At 34.4% G+C, this 15,110-nt stretch overlaps 2 pseudogenes; both read left to right on the top strand.

Moving 5' to 3' along the window:
- The first annotated feature begins 3,757 nt into the window (after positions 1-3,757).
- Positions 3,758-4,931, top strand: LOC143534864 (putative carboxylesterase 18 pseudogene; annotated as a pseudogene).
- Positions 4,932-13,333: 8,402 nt separating this feature from the next.
- Positions 13,334-14,711, top strand: LOC143534853 (putative carboxylesterase 18 pseudogene; annotated as a pseudogene).
- Positions 14,712-15,110: the final 399 nt, after the last annotated feature.

Genomic DNA, 15,110 nt, shown 5'->3' with positions numbered 1-15,110 from the left:
GACTATGCAAGCCCTGTAAGTAAGGCATTTATTTCCGCATCCATTGACATCGCATACAACTCTGGGTGGAATTCAGGAGAATTTTGTACTTTCATTGAATATAACTAACAAATATAGAATAATGCATTACTTCATTAGGTAAATGCATAACTAAATGAAAAGGGAAATACCTAATAGATTATATGGTTTACCTTCTCGAGAAACCACTTTGGAAATTTAGTTTTAACGTCATTTTGGGGATGTTCATATCTGAATTCACTAAGTCGACGACAAAAATATAGACCCAATAAGGAAAGAGAAAATACTTAATTGATTATAAAAAGTTAAAGAGATGAGTGCTTACTTCATATAGTCCCTAACTTCTTGACAGCTATCGAGGACAAACCATTCGAAATTGACCTTCTCATTGATAGTAAGATATTTGATCTTCTTGGCTAGCCAGGCGACATTTAGACTCAAACACCCACAACTTAGTTTTTTGACAACGGCATCTTCGTTTCTGTCGGGGCGATTGAACCGAGTTTGAACATCTCGAAGATACATCGAACAAAATGATAGAGCCTCTTCAGCAACATAACCTTCAGCTATAGAACCTTCTGGCCTTGCCATGTTTCTAACATAATGTTTTAGTTTTTTCATATACCTTTCAAATGGATACATCCATCTCATACAGACCGGACCTCCACGAAGTGCTTCATCTGGTAAATGCAAAACTAAATGAACCATAATGTCAAAAAACGCCGGAGGATATGTCAACCTAACTTGCATAATATCAAAAGAATGGCTTTCTTTGCTTTCTTCATATCATCTACCAATAGTGTTCTTGAACAAAGCTGCTTAAAGAACGTGTAAAGGTCTACTATAGGCGTATAAATATCTTTGGTCAAAAACCCTCGAAAACCAATCAGTAACAAGCGTTGCATGAGAATATGACAATCATGAGATTTCAACCCAGTAATGTTAGAGTTGTTATCTGTGACTCTGTTGCTCATATTAGATCCAAACCCATCCGGCAGTTTAACATCTTTTATAAATTGACAGAAAAGCTTTCGATCACCGACCTTTAGTGAGTATTTTGGGTGGGGCCTATAAAACTTGTTACCCTTTCGTTCCAACCATTGTGTTCTTCGAATATTTAGATTTTTCAACTCGACTAGTGCATTTGCCGTGTCTTTGGTTTTATCGTTCATTAGAAGAGTACCCAGTAAACTATCACACACATTTTTTTACTATATACAGATAATGTGACTAAAAATTACAATTACTATAAATATATAGATTTGCATACTTAGTAGGAAAAATCAAGATAATGTTGGAACGGAAAAAAGAAGAAAATATTACAAAAGTCCATAAATTTAGCATTAAGATTTATACTATTAAAAATTTAAAAGTAAGTTATCAGATTACCTTTACTTGAGCTTTGACTCTCAAAAGTCGAACCAAAACCAAGTATTAGGCTAGAACCTTTTAACAAAAAACTTTTTTGAATTTTAAAACATTCCAAATTAGTCTTTTGTTCTCAAACTAACACGAAATCAAAATAACTTAAAACCTAGCTGACTTTTTACTAAAATAAAAGTCAATAGCACACTAATCTTTGATTTGTAGCCAAATGAACCTAACGCATTGAATTTTGAGACAAAATTACCATTTCATACTTACATCAAATTGCCAATCTGGGGCTGCTACTGATTAAGTTTGACCAAAATTAATCTGCTGCAAATTAAGCCCAAATTGAATATGTTAACAATATGTTTGTTGCCTGAATTACCAAACCCTTACGTCCATTAACTCTCGCTAGTTTACGTTTGTTAAGTTCGTTAGTTTACATCCGTTAATATATTTTATATTAGCTTTAATAAAACCTTTACGTCCAACACATAATTTTTTAAATTACTTTAAACTGATTTTAGCTCAATTATGTATGTTCAACTATGTTCAATTATGTTCGGTTGTTATGTTCATGAGCCATTTGTTTATACTGTTAATGAATGAACACAAAAAAAAATCACGCTCTTTATGTTGAATTGTTCGTTTCAATCGTTTAAATAGTTAAAGTCAGACGAACAAACATGAAAACACTCTGTTTGTGTTCGTTTACAAGCCAAGCTTAGCAATTAGTCACAAATTTTAGATTTTACTTAGCGTATATAACCATCTCCATTGCAATTAAATATACACATTATTACTGGTAAGTCAAACAACTGATTGTTAACTTTATAAACATTAAGAATGTATAAACCCTATCTGCCCTAACCTGAGCTTGGCAGCCCATATCTTCCCAGCATTATATCTACTAGTTCATCCAAATCTTCGTTTTTCCCATATCAGATTTCGTTTTAATATGATAGATACCTCTTTTGTGCAAAGAACTCCCAAATGTGTTAACTTCATAACTAGCTCCATGTAATACCCATAATACCATAAGAAAATTCCAAAAGCAAGCATGACTGGTATATAAATAATAATAATAATCGAGCGATGATAAATTTCGTTTTCAAATTTGATACAATAATATCCATGTTTGACAATCATTATGTTTCTTTCTTTGTTAAATCTAATTAGAGCATTTGCCTTTTGCTTCAACTAATAAGAACCCTACTTAAGATAAAAATAGCGATAACAAACCGTAAATGGGTCACAAAAATGAATCTTCCTACTCATAAAATTACCTAAATTAGCGACTAAATCAGCATGCTATTTTTACATATGAATTGAAAATTAAGGGAATACAAGAACATTTAACATTTTTACCTATATTTAACATTGGACAATATAACTGAATTTGTTAAATATTGGAATCCAACTAGCCTTTATATTATTTAATAACCGTAAAGGCATTATTAGTTATTGGCACAAGAGCTTTGTAAGCAACTAGTTGTGACCTATCTTTCTTGGCAATTGCCAAAATGTGATTTGTCACTTATACATATATCAGAAGTTGAATACTAGGTTTAATTTAAAAGAACCCATCATAGTTGAAAGCCGAGCGCCAAGTTGAAATATATTATCGTCATTTGAAAAACACTACTGAAGACAATATTTGGTGAAAGTTTATTTAATTTGAAAGAAATAATTCAACTTGGCCATGGTTTCCAACCATCCTCTTTCGTGACAGTTGCCCATCTACATTTGTCAATATTAATTTTCATTTATTTAGTACAAAATGTTTGCCATTTGTAAAACTAAAACGTTGAAAGTTTTTTTAAAAAAGTGACGGCTTATCTGAAATAAAAAGTGACGGACAAACATTCAATGTAAAACAAGTTAACGAAGGGGAAAATCATGAATAGAGCCTTTTATTTTTGACAAAACTAAAAAGTTGTAATAGACATTAGTTTTTAATTCAACAAGACCCTGACCATGACCAACCTTTTTGGTGTGAACATGCAGGTGATGGTTTCATTTGACTGAAATATTGAAATAATCAAAGATGGTGTGATATAACGTCGCATATTTTGCAGTATAAATTGAGTTGATGTGTTTAGCATTTGTCACACAACCTGAATTTTGAATACGTACCTCTCTGATCACAAAAGTCTTTCAATTAATTAAGGAATCATCAGCAGCAGCGGAAACTCCGAAATCTCAGCTATCCTTGCCCTTGAGAACACGAATTGTACTATCGGCAATAGACCTTGCAATCGACCCACTTCTCCGGGATGACGGCACGGTGCCCCGCGGTCTTCTCAATCTCGTGGACTTTCAGATCCCGGCATTGTCCATACCCGTCAACGGTGTCAAGACACACGATGTCATGGTGGATCCAACTCGCAATCTCTGGTTCTGTGTATTTGTCCCCACGCAATACGCTGAAGAAGATCTCCCGGTGATGGTGTACTTTCACGGCGGTGGGTATATTTTCCTCTCCCCGGATGTGGCGATATTAGACTATGTGGGCCGCAAGTTCGCGAGCGAATTGCGTGCCATTGTTGTTTCTGTCGACTACCGTCTTCCACCAGAGAACCGACACCCTTCCCAACATGACGATGGGTTTGATGTGCTGAAATTTCTGGACAATGAAGATAACCGGTCAAAATGGCTGCCGGAGAATGCCAGCATTTCACGGTGCTTTATCGTCGGTGATAGCGCTGGCGGACACCTAGCTCATCATGTGACTCTAAGAGCCTCCCAATTCAAATTCCAGCAACTCCAGGTACGACTTAACTATATATATGTATACATATGCTACTGGATTCATGCATTATTATCCGTATATAAACATATCTAATTTCCTAGTTTGAAAAATCAACAACTTCGTATCTTTCTAATTGAAGCATCGTACACACGTAAGTTGTATTTTGTAAGAAATTAAGAAGAAATGAGTGATCTAAAATCCAACAACAAATACCACCCGCATGATTGCTGATGAACAGTATGATGGCTTGTAGGTAATTGGGCTAGTGGCGATCCAACCGTTTCTCGGCGGGGAGGAGCGAACAGATTCTGAAATACGGATGGATGGATCAGTACCTCTCGTGACAATGAAGCGGACCGATTGGTTTTGGAACGCGTTCATGCCCCTAGGTGAACCCTTCAACCGAGACCATCCTATCATCAATGTTACCGGGCCCAATGCCGTGGACATATCCAAAATGGATTTTCCCGCGACAATGGTGGTCGCGGCTGGGTTTGATACCCTTCGGGACCGACATATAAGGTACTACCAGTGGCTCAAGAAGTCCGGGAAGGAAGCGTACTTGATTGACTACCCAAACACATTTCATGAGTTCTTTCTCTTCTCGGAGTTGCCAGAATCCGATCAACTTATGTTAGATATGAAGGACTTCATTAACAAGGTCTTAAATAAGGTATTGACGAAAAGCCTCCAAACACTAAATATTTTGTTTCTGTTAATTTGTTCATGTATTTCATAATATTCATTTCACATGCTCAATTATCCTTTGTATATTGCTTGCTTTCAGGTTTAGAAGATTTACATTGACATGGGGTTTATGAAAAGACTAATAATATTATGAACTTTTATTCATTTGTATGTTATTTCCTTTGATTATCTTTTCATTTTTTAAATAAACACAAGTAGCTTTTATGCTAAAATATTTGTAAATATGTAGTATCATATTTACCTTCTTCTTCTGTGCATTTGAGTTAATGTATATTGTACGTAACTGAATTATAAACGCTCTTTAATCCTCCATTGTATTAGTATTATTTACATGCTGGTTTTTTTATTTTGTTTATTATGTTTTTTGGCATTCATATGTGTGTGTGAACAATCCAGCTTGAATACAAACAATTAAGAACGAATTCATTTATTATTCTGATTTTAAAAATATTAAAATCACAAGAAAATTGAATATATTTGATTTTATATATGTGTTGTAATTATTTCTAACTTCTATGTTCAAAAATTAAAACGTATATTCCAATAAATCAATTTGACAGGTTTTAATTCGCATACTCAAAACACTTGGAAAACTAGGTTGTAAGCACCCAAACAACTCAAAGCTCATAAATTTGGTTTTTTGCATGTTTCTTTTGGATAGATTCCAGATAAGCTCCGTATGATTATACACATTTTGCAATACCTTTGATCCGCTTTGACTCTTGGCTACAACCATCCAGTTATGCGAATATATAAACGGCACATTTAGTTATTTACTCCAACAAATTTGTTGAAACAACCGGTTAACATAATTGACAATATTTAGGATTTACGTATATATTTATATTACATATCATTATCACATGAATGTGTGCAACCGTAACATCCCGAGATTTTGTTTGATAAACTTTAAGTATTTAATTGAGGCAACTGATTTATATTAAATATAAAGAAAATAATGAGATTTGGTAGTTAAAGAGGGTAATGTGGAACTATCCTAATACTTTACTAACAATCAACCCCAACCTCATCTCCTTTGTTAGAATAAAAACGATTCCAAACATCATCAAATCTCAACTGCAAGGTTCGGTTTGGTTCGGTTCGGTTCGGTATAAGGTACTTGTCGACTAAAAAGCTTTATTAACGGTTTTGCATGGGACCACAAAGGATTGATAATCGAGGTGTGTGGAATATAGTAACGATGCTAATTTATTTACAAGACTAAACGGTTCGAGCACCCGTAACAAATTGAATTAGGGTTTCTCAAAAACTGAAGTAAGTTTTCGCATGTTATTAAGTAATCACATGCATGGTAGTAGTTGAATTGATATAGTTCATGCTATGTATTGTGTCGGACGGTATAGATATCGCATAGATATATAGTTACCGTAAGGATATAGTTATAGCATAACACATTTTTCATCTAAGTTTTGGGATTTAAGCGACAACTTTGGACGTGGGATTACTTTAACGAGTTTGCTTAATTATGTGAATCAATTGTTTTGCCGCTATCAGATTAATGTGAGCATTGTAGTGTGTGAATACTTGGTCAATGAGAGAATTTTGGTAGGCTCTATGCTTTAGATGAAGTGATTACTTTAAAGTTCTAATATAGAATGTAAATGACAAGATGAAGTAGTTACTACTATACAATGGTTTGAGTAGGGATGAAGATTAGTAGAATTAAAAGCTTGAACGCCAAATGAGTTCTAGACACAAACGCACAAACATATATACATATATATGTGTGTGTGTGTGTCTGTGTTTGAGGCTATGTGTAGCGCCAATATTCTATATTGTTTTTAGGATTGTGTATGTCGTTCTAGTTTGCTTTTAGTCGATTTATTTCGCACTCGGTGCGTTTATTTTGTATGGTTAAGATGTAAACTTTGGAAAAATGGGAACCCAGGTTCATTTAACCCATTTGGGTGGGGTCGGTTCTTGCTTCTTTTAACCGATTACAGTGTCGTTCACTATTTATATTATTGTTATATTGTTTTGTTCGTTCGTATGATTTCACCCCACCCATCTCGACCGTTTATCAAGAACAAAGCTGTTCATTGTCGGATCTGGTTTCGGGATCTACAATTGGTATCAGAACTTTCGGCTCTACTAGTTGTAATTTTTGAGTCACAAGCTTGAGTCTTGATATTTTTTTGAGTGTTTGAGACGTGTGGTTTGTGTGAAAAAGTGAGTTGTGGGTTCACAAAAGAAAGTTCCAGTTTCTTTGGTTTTGGTTGTGAAAAGTTTGTGAAATTTCAGTGTTTGGGTGTACTTGTAAGTTCTTGGTTAGCGAAAAGATCTCTTGGAGCCTACTGAAATTTTTTGGTTCAATTCGGTTGGAAATTTTGTTTCAAGTCATTCCATTCCACTCAACCATTCCATTCCACTCCACTCCACCATTTCATTCCATTCCATTCTAGTCGAGCAACTTCTATTCAAACCAAACCATTCGTTGATTTTTTAACCGAGTGCATTAGTCACTGGAGACCTGGGTTTCTCCTCCTTCAACAAGTGATTTTCAATCGTTTCATGCTCTGCAGCCTGCAGAAATGAAATCACATCATCCAACTTAAAGTTGGGAAAATTTTCCTTCTCTCTGATGAATTTGATTGCTGTGTACCATTCACCAGATAAGGATGCGAGTAGTTTCTTGTTGAAATTAAAATCAGAGATCTGTAGATCTGTGGTTCTGATTTCATTCACTATAGCCATGAATCTTTGCAGTACAGACTTCAATCTCTCACCATCCTTGAATTTGAACCTGTCAAGTTGTTGTTTCAATCGATCCTTCTTAATATCCCTTAACTCGACATTCCCTCAAACATTTCTACAACTACATCATACATCGCTTTAGCATTAGTGTGATGATTCACACTGCTGAAAATCTCCCAAGAAAGTCCTAACTTCAGCATGGACATGGCTTTGTCCTCTCTCTTTTTCATCTGCCTTTCCACATTAGCATTGTTATTTGGGGTAAGAGAAGGAACATAGGGTCCATCTTTAATGGAGTTCCATAGTTTTGTATCATTGTAATTAACAGCGGCCTCAAACAACACTTTCCATTTGATGTAGTTCTCTTGACCGACTAGTCTCGGGATCTTATTAGTCGACACTTCTTGTTCATCCATGGCTTGACTTCTCTTCAGATCTGAACTCAGTCACGCACAAAAGCCTTTAAAGCTTCAAACTTTGATACTCAACCTTCTGTCTCGTGGCCTTCAGCAAGCTTACATAGCTCAGATACCACTTGTTAGGACCGGACCTAGCGCAAAACCTATAGAGGTTATCATGCTCGGATGTAAATCTTGCTCCGAAACTGAACTGTGCTCGAAGTCCTTGCTTTGATCACGTGACATTTTCTTATTGCATCCATGCTTGTCCCCATGTGCTTGATCATCCTGTGCTTGTAACACTTGGTTAAAACTTGTATGATCAAGCTATTTGCTCGATTGGCAATCCATGCTCGATAGAAGAATACTCTTGCTTGTTGAAGTGTAGCTTGCTCGAAGCCTTAACACTTAGAAGAATTAACCATTTAAGGTTCTGAAGACCTTGTTCGAAGTAGTAAAACCATGCTCGATCGTCTAGGCTTGCTCGAATTCCATACTTAGCCGTTTTCTGAGGAGGTTGAGAAGATTCCAATCTTCCTTATCATAAATCCGACCCAACATTTGATAAAGAAATATTGTAAATCCAAGTATGAGCCAATTAGGATTACTATTCAATAAAAACCCAACTCAAAATATTTAAAAGTGTATGAATATGACCAGCACTAAAAAAAGACAACGTGGTTGAAGGCAGGTATCCCGAAGTCAATCTTTTCATTAAGTTAATAGACTTTGTAGTTTGCATATGGATTTAGCACTTTTTATACGAATGATGGTCAAGCTTGAAGCGACTATGCTACATGTCATTTTAAGTTTCTTAAGTTTTTTTGAATTATATTGCATTTGTAAATATAAACGCAGAGGCCTACTGGTCTCGGGCTTTTTAATTTGTACAACACAAAACACTTATGAAACTTTCCTAAAAACACCTGAACAACTCAAAGCTATGGTTCGTAGACACAAAGTAGCCTACAAAATCAAGATGAAATAAAACATGAATGATTGAATAAAATTAAAATACAAGATGAAATGGGTTATAGATCCATGATTGAACTTCCTTTGTAGTTGATAATCTTCACCCTCATGAAGTGGCTGACGATAATTAGATGAAGAGTGAGTGGAGTAGTCGGGTTTTCTCTCAAATAATGGTCCCTTCATACTAAATGTGCTGCATTATGTAAAACATGCTAATGGAAGATGTACGACTCTACAAAAGTGTGCATGGAAATGTATTGTGGTACACAACCCATTAAATTTGCCTTTTTGCATATTTTGTTTTGTCGCACGTTGTTAAATGGAGGCAAGATGACATTGCAAGATATAAAATTTAATACCAAGTAAATTAGCTTGTATAATTTCTCAAGGTATGCCCAATTCTTAGCACCTGAATCAAAAGTCCACAAGGCTTCCACGCATGTTTGCTAACAATTTTCATTTATGCTTAAGCTAGCTCGTGCTTAACGGTAGCCAAGGGTCTCCTGCCTTAAACCAAAAACTATAAAAAACGTTATACTACCAAAAAAAACCACAAACATGTATGCCACATTGTCAATCGTTGAAACTATCTGCTGAAACGTAAAAAAAAAGTCACCTAAAATAAATATATAAAAAAACTTAAAAAAATAAATTAAAAAAATAACAAAAAATTGACCTTGTGGAAATGGATTGAAAAGCATTCAAGCTCTAAGGCAAAAGACCAATGGGCTATTCCCTAGTGGTATTCGTGAGTGTGTGGATTTATTATCTTACTACACTAATGAAAGAAAATGTTGAAACTTAGGTGTCAACCCATATTTCTCCTAATTCATAATCTCTCTTCTTATTCATTCTAGCTATTCATGGGTTATGAGACAAAACCATTTTGTCTAATGGGTTATAACATAGTGTGGATTTTATTCATCATTGAATTAATTATCATTTTCATGCATGAAGGTTGACCAATTACGCAACATTAGTATATTTTTTAAATTTCTTGCAAATCAACACCTGACGTTTCTAAAATATGCTACATTAAATTAACTTATAACTCTTTTGACAACCACAACTGAAATAACAGGTCTTATTTATTTTTATTATTAAAATCCAATTTTCCAATTCTAAATACTTCTTTGTATGCAGCATTTTATGTTGTATTTGAAAGATTATCATCACCATCTAAGATAACAACTTTGAGGTTGACTCGTGTTTAAAACAAACTTCTAGGATGTATTTACATTAACACCCAAACACCCCCTGATAACAAATATGTAAAAATAGGTTAAGGTTCGATATATAGTTACCTAAAATATATAATGCAGCTATTAGTACATCTAGGGAAAGAAGTAGAGTAAGAAAATATCAAGTGTAATATTTTAATATTGACTTTCTTGTTGTCTTCAAGTGCATATAGTTCTTTTACAAGTTACATAATAATATTATAAATGATTAGAAAAAATTGAAGAAGAAACATAAAATATAAAATTGAAGCACAAAACTAATTTGACATCAAGCATGGTTCTATATGCAGAATAATTAAATTGGCCATGATTACAGTATTCACAACCCAGCCCGTGCACACTTGTTCATAATTAGAATATTCCAATAATATTATTATGAAACTATTTAAGTAGACAACAAATGTACCCTTTGTTGTCTTCAAGACGTGCCGTTTTTTCAAAAAGAGTGCTCCTTCGAAAAGACCATGGGACCTCGGCTTTGACCAGTCAGAAGCATGATCACCTGTTTGTTACTCTGTCCAAAATTTTATAAAATGTATATATTATAAAAAAATTGATATAGAAGCGTTTAAAAAGTATATAAAAATTGTTAAAGAATTGACCCATTGATCGTTAAAAGCTTGTAGTCTACCACATTGTGAATTAGGTTCTTGTCGCCCCCCATCCCAAGATTACTGATCCGCTAATGGTAGAGTGCCCAAGGCTGATTTGACACCTGAATGAATGTATAATATTTTAGTTTAATTTGTTACACTTCGGTTTTGAGAAGTTAATATTATTGAGTCAAAAACTTTTTTTTTACTATATGCAGATAATGTGACTAAAAATTACAATTACTATAAATATATAGATTTGCATACTTAGTAGGAAAAATCAAGATAATGTTGGAACGGAAAAAAGAAAGAAACATCACAAAATTTCATAAATTTAGCATTAAGATTTATACTATTAAAATTTTTAAGTTAGTTCTCAGATTACCTTTACTTGAGCTTTGACTCTCAAAAGTCGAACCAAAACCAAGTATTAGGCTAGAACCTTTTAACAAAAAACTTTTTTGAATTTTAAAACATTCCAAATTAGTCCTTTGTTCTCAAAATAACACAAAATCAAAATAACAACTTAAAACCTAGCTGACTTTTTACTAATATAAAAGTCAATAGCACACTAATCTTTGATTTGTAGTCAAATGAACCTAACGCATTGAATTTTGAGACAAAATTACCCTTTCATACTTATATCAAATTGCCAATCTGGGGCTGCTACTGATTAAGTTTGACCAAAATTAATCTGCAGCAAATTAAGCCCAAATTGAATATGTTAACAATATGTTTGTTGCCTGAATTACCAATATACCTTTTTAAAGACCCTTACGTCCATTAACACTCGCTAATTTACGTTTGTTAAGTTCGTTAGTTTACGTCCGTTAATATATTTTATATTAACTTTAATAAATCCTTTCGCCCAACACATAATTTTTTAAATTACTTTAAACTGATTTTAGCTCAATTATGTACGTTCAACTATGTTCAATTATGTTCGGTTGTTATGTTCATGAACCATTTGTTTATACTGTTAATGAATGAACACAAACAAAAAATCCCGCTCTTTATGTTGTATTGTTCGTTTCAATCGTTTAAATAGTTAAAGTCAGACGAACAAACATGAAAACACTCTGTTTGTGTTCGTTTACAAGCCAAGCTTAGCAATTAGTCACAAATTTTAGATTTTACTTAGCGTATATAACCATCTCCATTGCAATTAAATATACACATTATTACTGGTAAGTCAAACAACTGATTGTTAACTTTATAAACATTAAGAATGTATAAACCCTAACTGCCCTAACCTGAGCTTGGCAGCCCATATCTTCCCAGCATTATATCTACTAGTTCATCCAAATCTTCGTTTTTCCCATATCAGATTTCGTTTTTAATATGACAGATACCTCTTTTGTGCAAAGAACTCCCAAATGTGTTAACTTCATAATTAGCTCCATGTAATACCCATAATACCATAAGAAAATTCCAAAAGCAAGCATGACTGGTATATAAATAATAATAATAATCGAGCAATTATAAATTTCGTTTTCAAATTTGATACAATAATATCCATGTTTGACAATCATTATATTTCTTTCTTCGTTAAATCTAATTAGAGCATTTGCCTTTTGCTTCAACTAATAAGAACCCTACTTAAGATAAAAATAGCGATAACAAACCGCAAATGGGTCACAAAAATGAATCTTCCTACTCATAAAATTACCTAAATTAGCGACTAAATCAGCATGCTATTTTTACATATGAATTGAAAATTAAGGGAATACAAGAACATTTAACATTTTTACCTATATTTAACATTGGACAAAATAACTCAATTTGTTAAATATTGGAATCCAACTAGCCTTTATATTATTTAATAACCGTAACGGCATTATTAGTTATTGGCACAAGAGCTTTGTAAGCAACTAGTTATGACCTATCTTTCTTGGCAATTGCCAAAATGTGATTTGTCACTTATACATATATCAGAAGTTGAATACTAGGTTTAATTTAAAAGAACCCATCATAGTTGAAAGCCGAGCGCCAAGTTGAAATATATTATCGTCATTTGAAAAACACTACTGAAGACAATATTTGGTGAAAGTTTATGTAATTTGAAAGAAATAATTCAACTTGGCCATGGTTTCCAACCATCCTCTTTCGTGACAGTTGCCCATCTACATTTGTCAATATTAATTTTCATTTATTTAGTACAAAATGTTTGCCATTTGTAAAACTAAAACGTTGAAAGTTTTTTAAAAAAGTGACGGCTTATCTGAAATAAAAAGTGACGGACAAACATTCAATATAAAACAAGTTAACGAAGGGGATAATCATGAATAGAGCCTTTTATTTTTGACAAAACTAAAAAGTTGTAATAGACATTAGTTATTGACTGAAGATGAATTTTTTAATTCAACTAGACCCTGACCATGACCAACCTTTTTGGTGTGAACATGCAGGTGAAGGTTTCATTTGACTGAAATATTGAAATAATCAAAGATGGTGTGATATAACGTCGCATATTTTGCAGTATAAATAGAGTTGATGTGTTTAGCATTTGTCACACAACCTGAATTTTGAATACGTACCTCTCTGATCACAAAAGTCTTTCAATTAATTATGGAATCATCAGCAGCAGCGGAAACTCCGAAATCTCAGCTATCCTTGCCCTTGAGAACACGAATTGTACTATCGGCAATAGACCTTGCAATCGACCCACTTCTCCGGGATGACGGCACGGTGCCCCGCGGTCTTCTCAATCTCGTGGACTTTCAGATCCCGGCATTGTCCATACCCGTCAACGGTGTCAAGACACACGATGTCATGGTGGATCCAACTCGCAATCTCTGGTTCCGTGTATTTGTCCCCACGCAATACGCTGAAGAAGATCTCCCGGTGATGGTGTACTTTCACGGCGGTGGATATATTTTCCTCTCCCCGGATGTGGCGATATTAGACTATGTGGGCCGCAAGTTCGCGAGCGAATTGCGTGCCATTGTTGTTTCTGTCGACTACCGTCTTGCACCAGAGAACCGACACCCTTCCCAACATGACGATGGGTTTGATGTGCTGAAATTTCTGGACAATGAAGATAACCGGTCAAAATGGCTGCCGGAGAATGCCAGCATTTCACGGTGCTTTATCGTCGGTGATAGCGCTGGCGGACACCTAGCTCATCATGTGACTCTAAGAGCCTCCCAATTCAAATTCCAGCAACTCCAGGTACGACTTAACTATATATATGTATACATATGCTACTGGATTCATGCATTATTATCCGTATATAAACATATCTAATTTCCTAGTTTGAAAAATCAACAACTTCGTATCTTTCTAATTGAAGCATCGTACACACGTAAGTTGTATTTTGTAAGAAATTAAGAAGAAATGAGTGATCTAAAATCCAACAACAAATACCACCCACATGATTGCTGATGAACAGTATGATGGCTTGTAGGTAATTGGGCTAGTGGCGATCCAACCGTTTCTCGGCGGGGAGGAGCGAACAGATTCTGAAATACGGATGGATGGATCAGTACCTCTCGTGACAATGAAGCGGACCTATTGGTTTTGGAACGCGTTCATGCCCCTAGGTGAACCCTTCAACCGAGACCATCCTATCATCAATGTTACCGGGCCCAATGCCGTGGACATATCCAAAATGGATTTTCCCGCGACAATGGTGGTCGCGGCTGGGTTTGATACCCTCCGGGACCGACATATAAGGTACTACCAGTGGCTCAAGAAGTCCGGGAAGGAAGCGTACTTGATTGACTACCCAAACACATTTCATGAGTTCTTTCTCTTCTCGGAGTTGCCAGAATCCGATCAACTTATGTTAGATATGAAGGACTTCATTAACAAGGTCTTAAATAAGGTATTGACGAAAAGCCTCCAAACACTAAATATTTTGTTTCCGTTAATTTGTTCATGTATTTCATAATATTCATTTCACATGCTCAATTATCCTTTGTATATTGCTTGCTTTCAGGTTTAGAAGATTTACATTGACATGGGGTTTATGAAAAGACTAATAATATTATGAACTTTTATTCATTTGTATGTTATTTCCTCCGATTATCTTTTCATTTTTTAAATAAACACAAGTAGCTTTTATGCTAAAATATTTGTAAATATGTAGTATCATATTTACCTTCTTCTTCTGTGCATTTGAGTTAATGTATATTGTACGTAACTGAATTATAAACGCACTTTAATCCTCCATTGTATTAGTATTATTTACGTGCTGGTTTTTTTATTTTGTTTTATTATGTTTTTTGGCATTCATATGTGTGTGTGAACAATCCAGCTTGAATACAAACAATTAAGAACGAATTCATTTATTATTCTGATTTTAAAAATATTAAAATCACAAGAAAATTGAATATATTTGATT

The sequence above is a fragment of the Bidens hawaiensis genome, unplaced genomic scaffold, assembly GCF_021521415.1.
Source record: "Bidens hawaiensis isolate Kalapana, Puna unplaced genomic scaffold, B.hawaiensis_p1.1 tig00000760_1, whole genome shotgun sequence".
Taxonomy (NCBI): domain Eukaryota; kingdom Viridiplantae; phylum Streptophyta; class Magnoliopsida; order Asterales; family Asteraceae; genus Bidens; species Bidens hawaiensis.
This window is presented reverse-complemented; position numbering and strand designations above follow the sequence as displayed.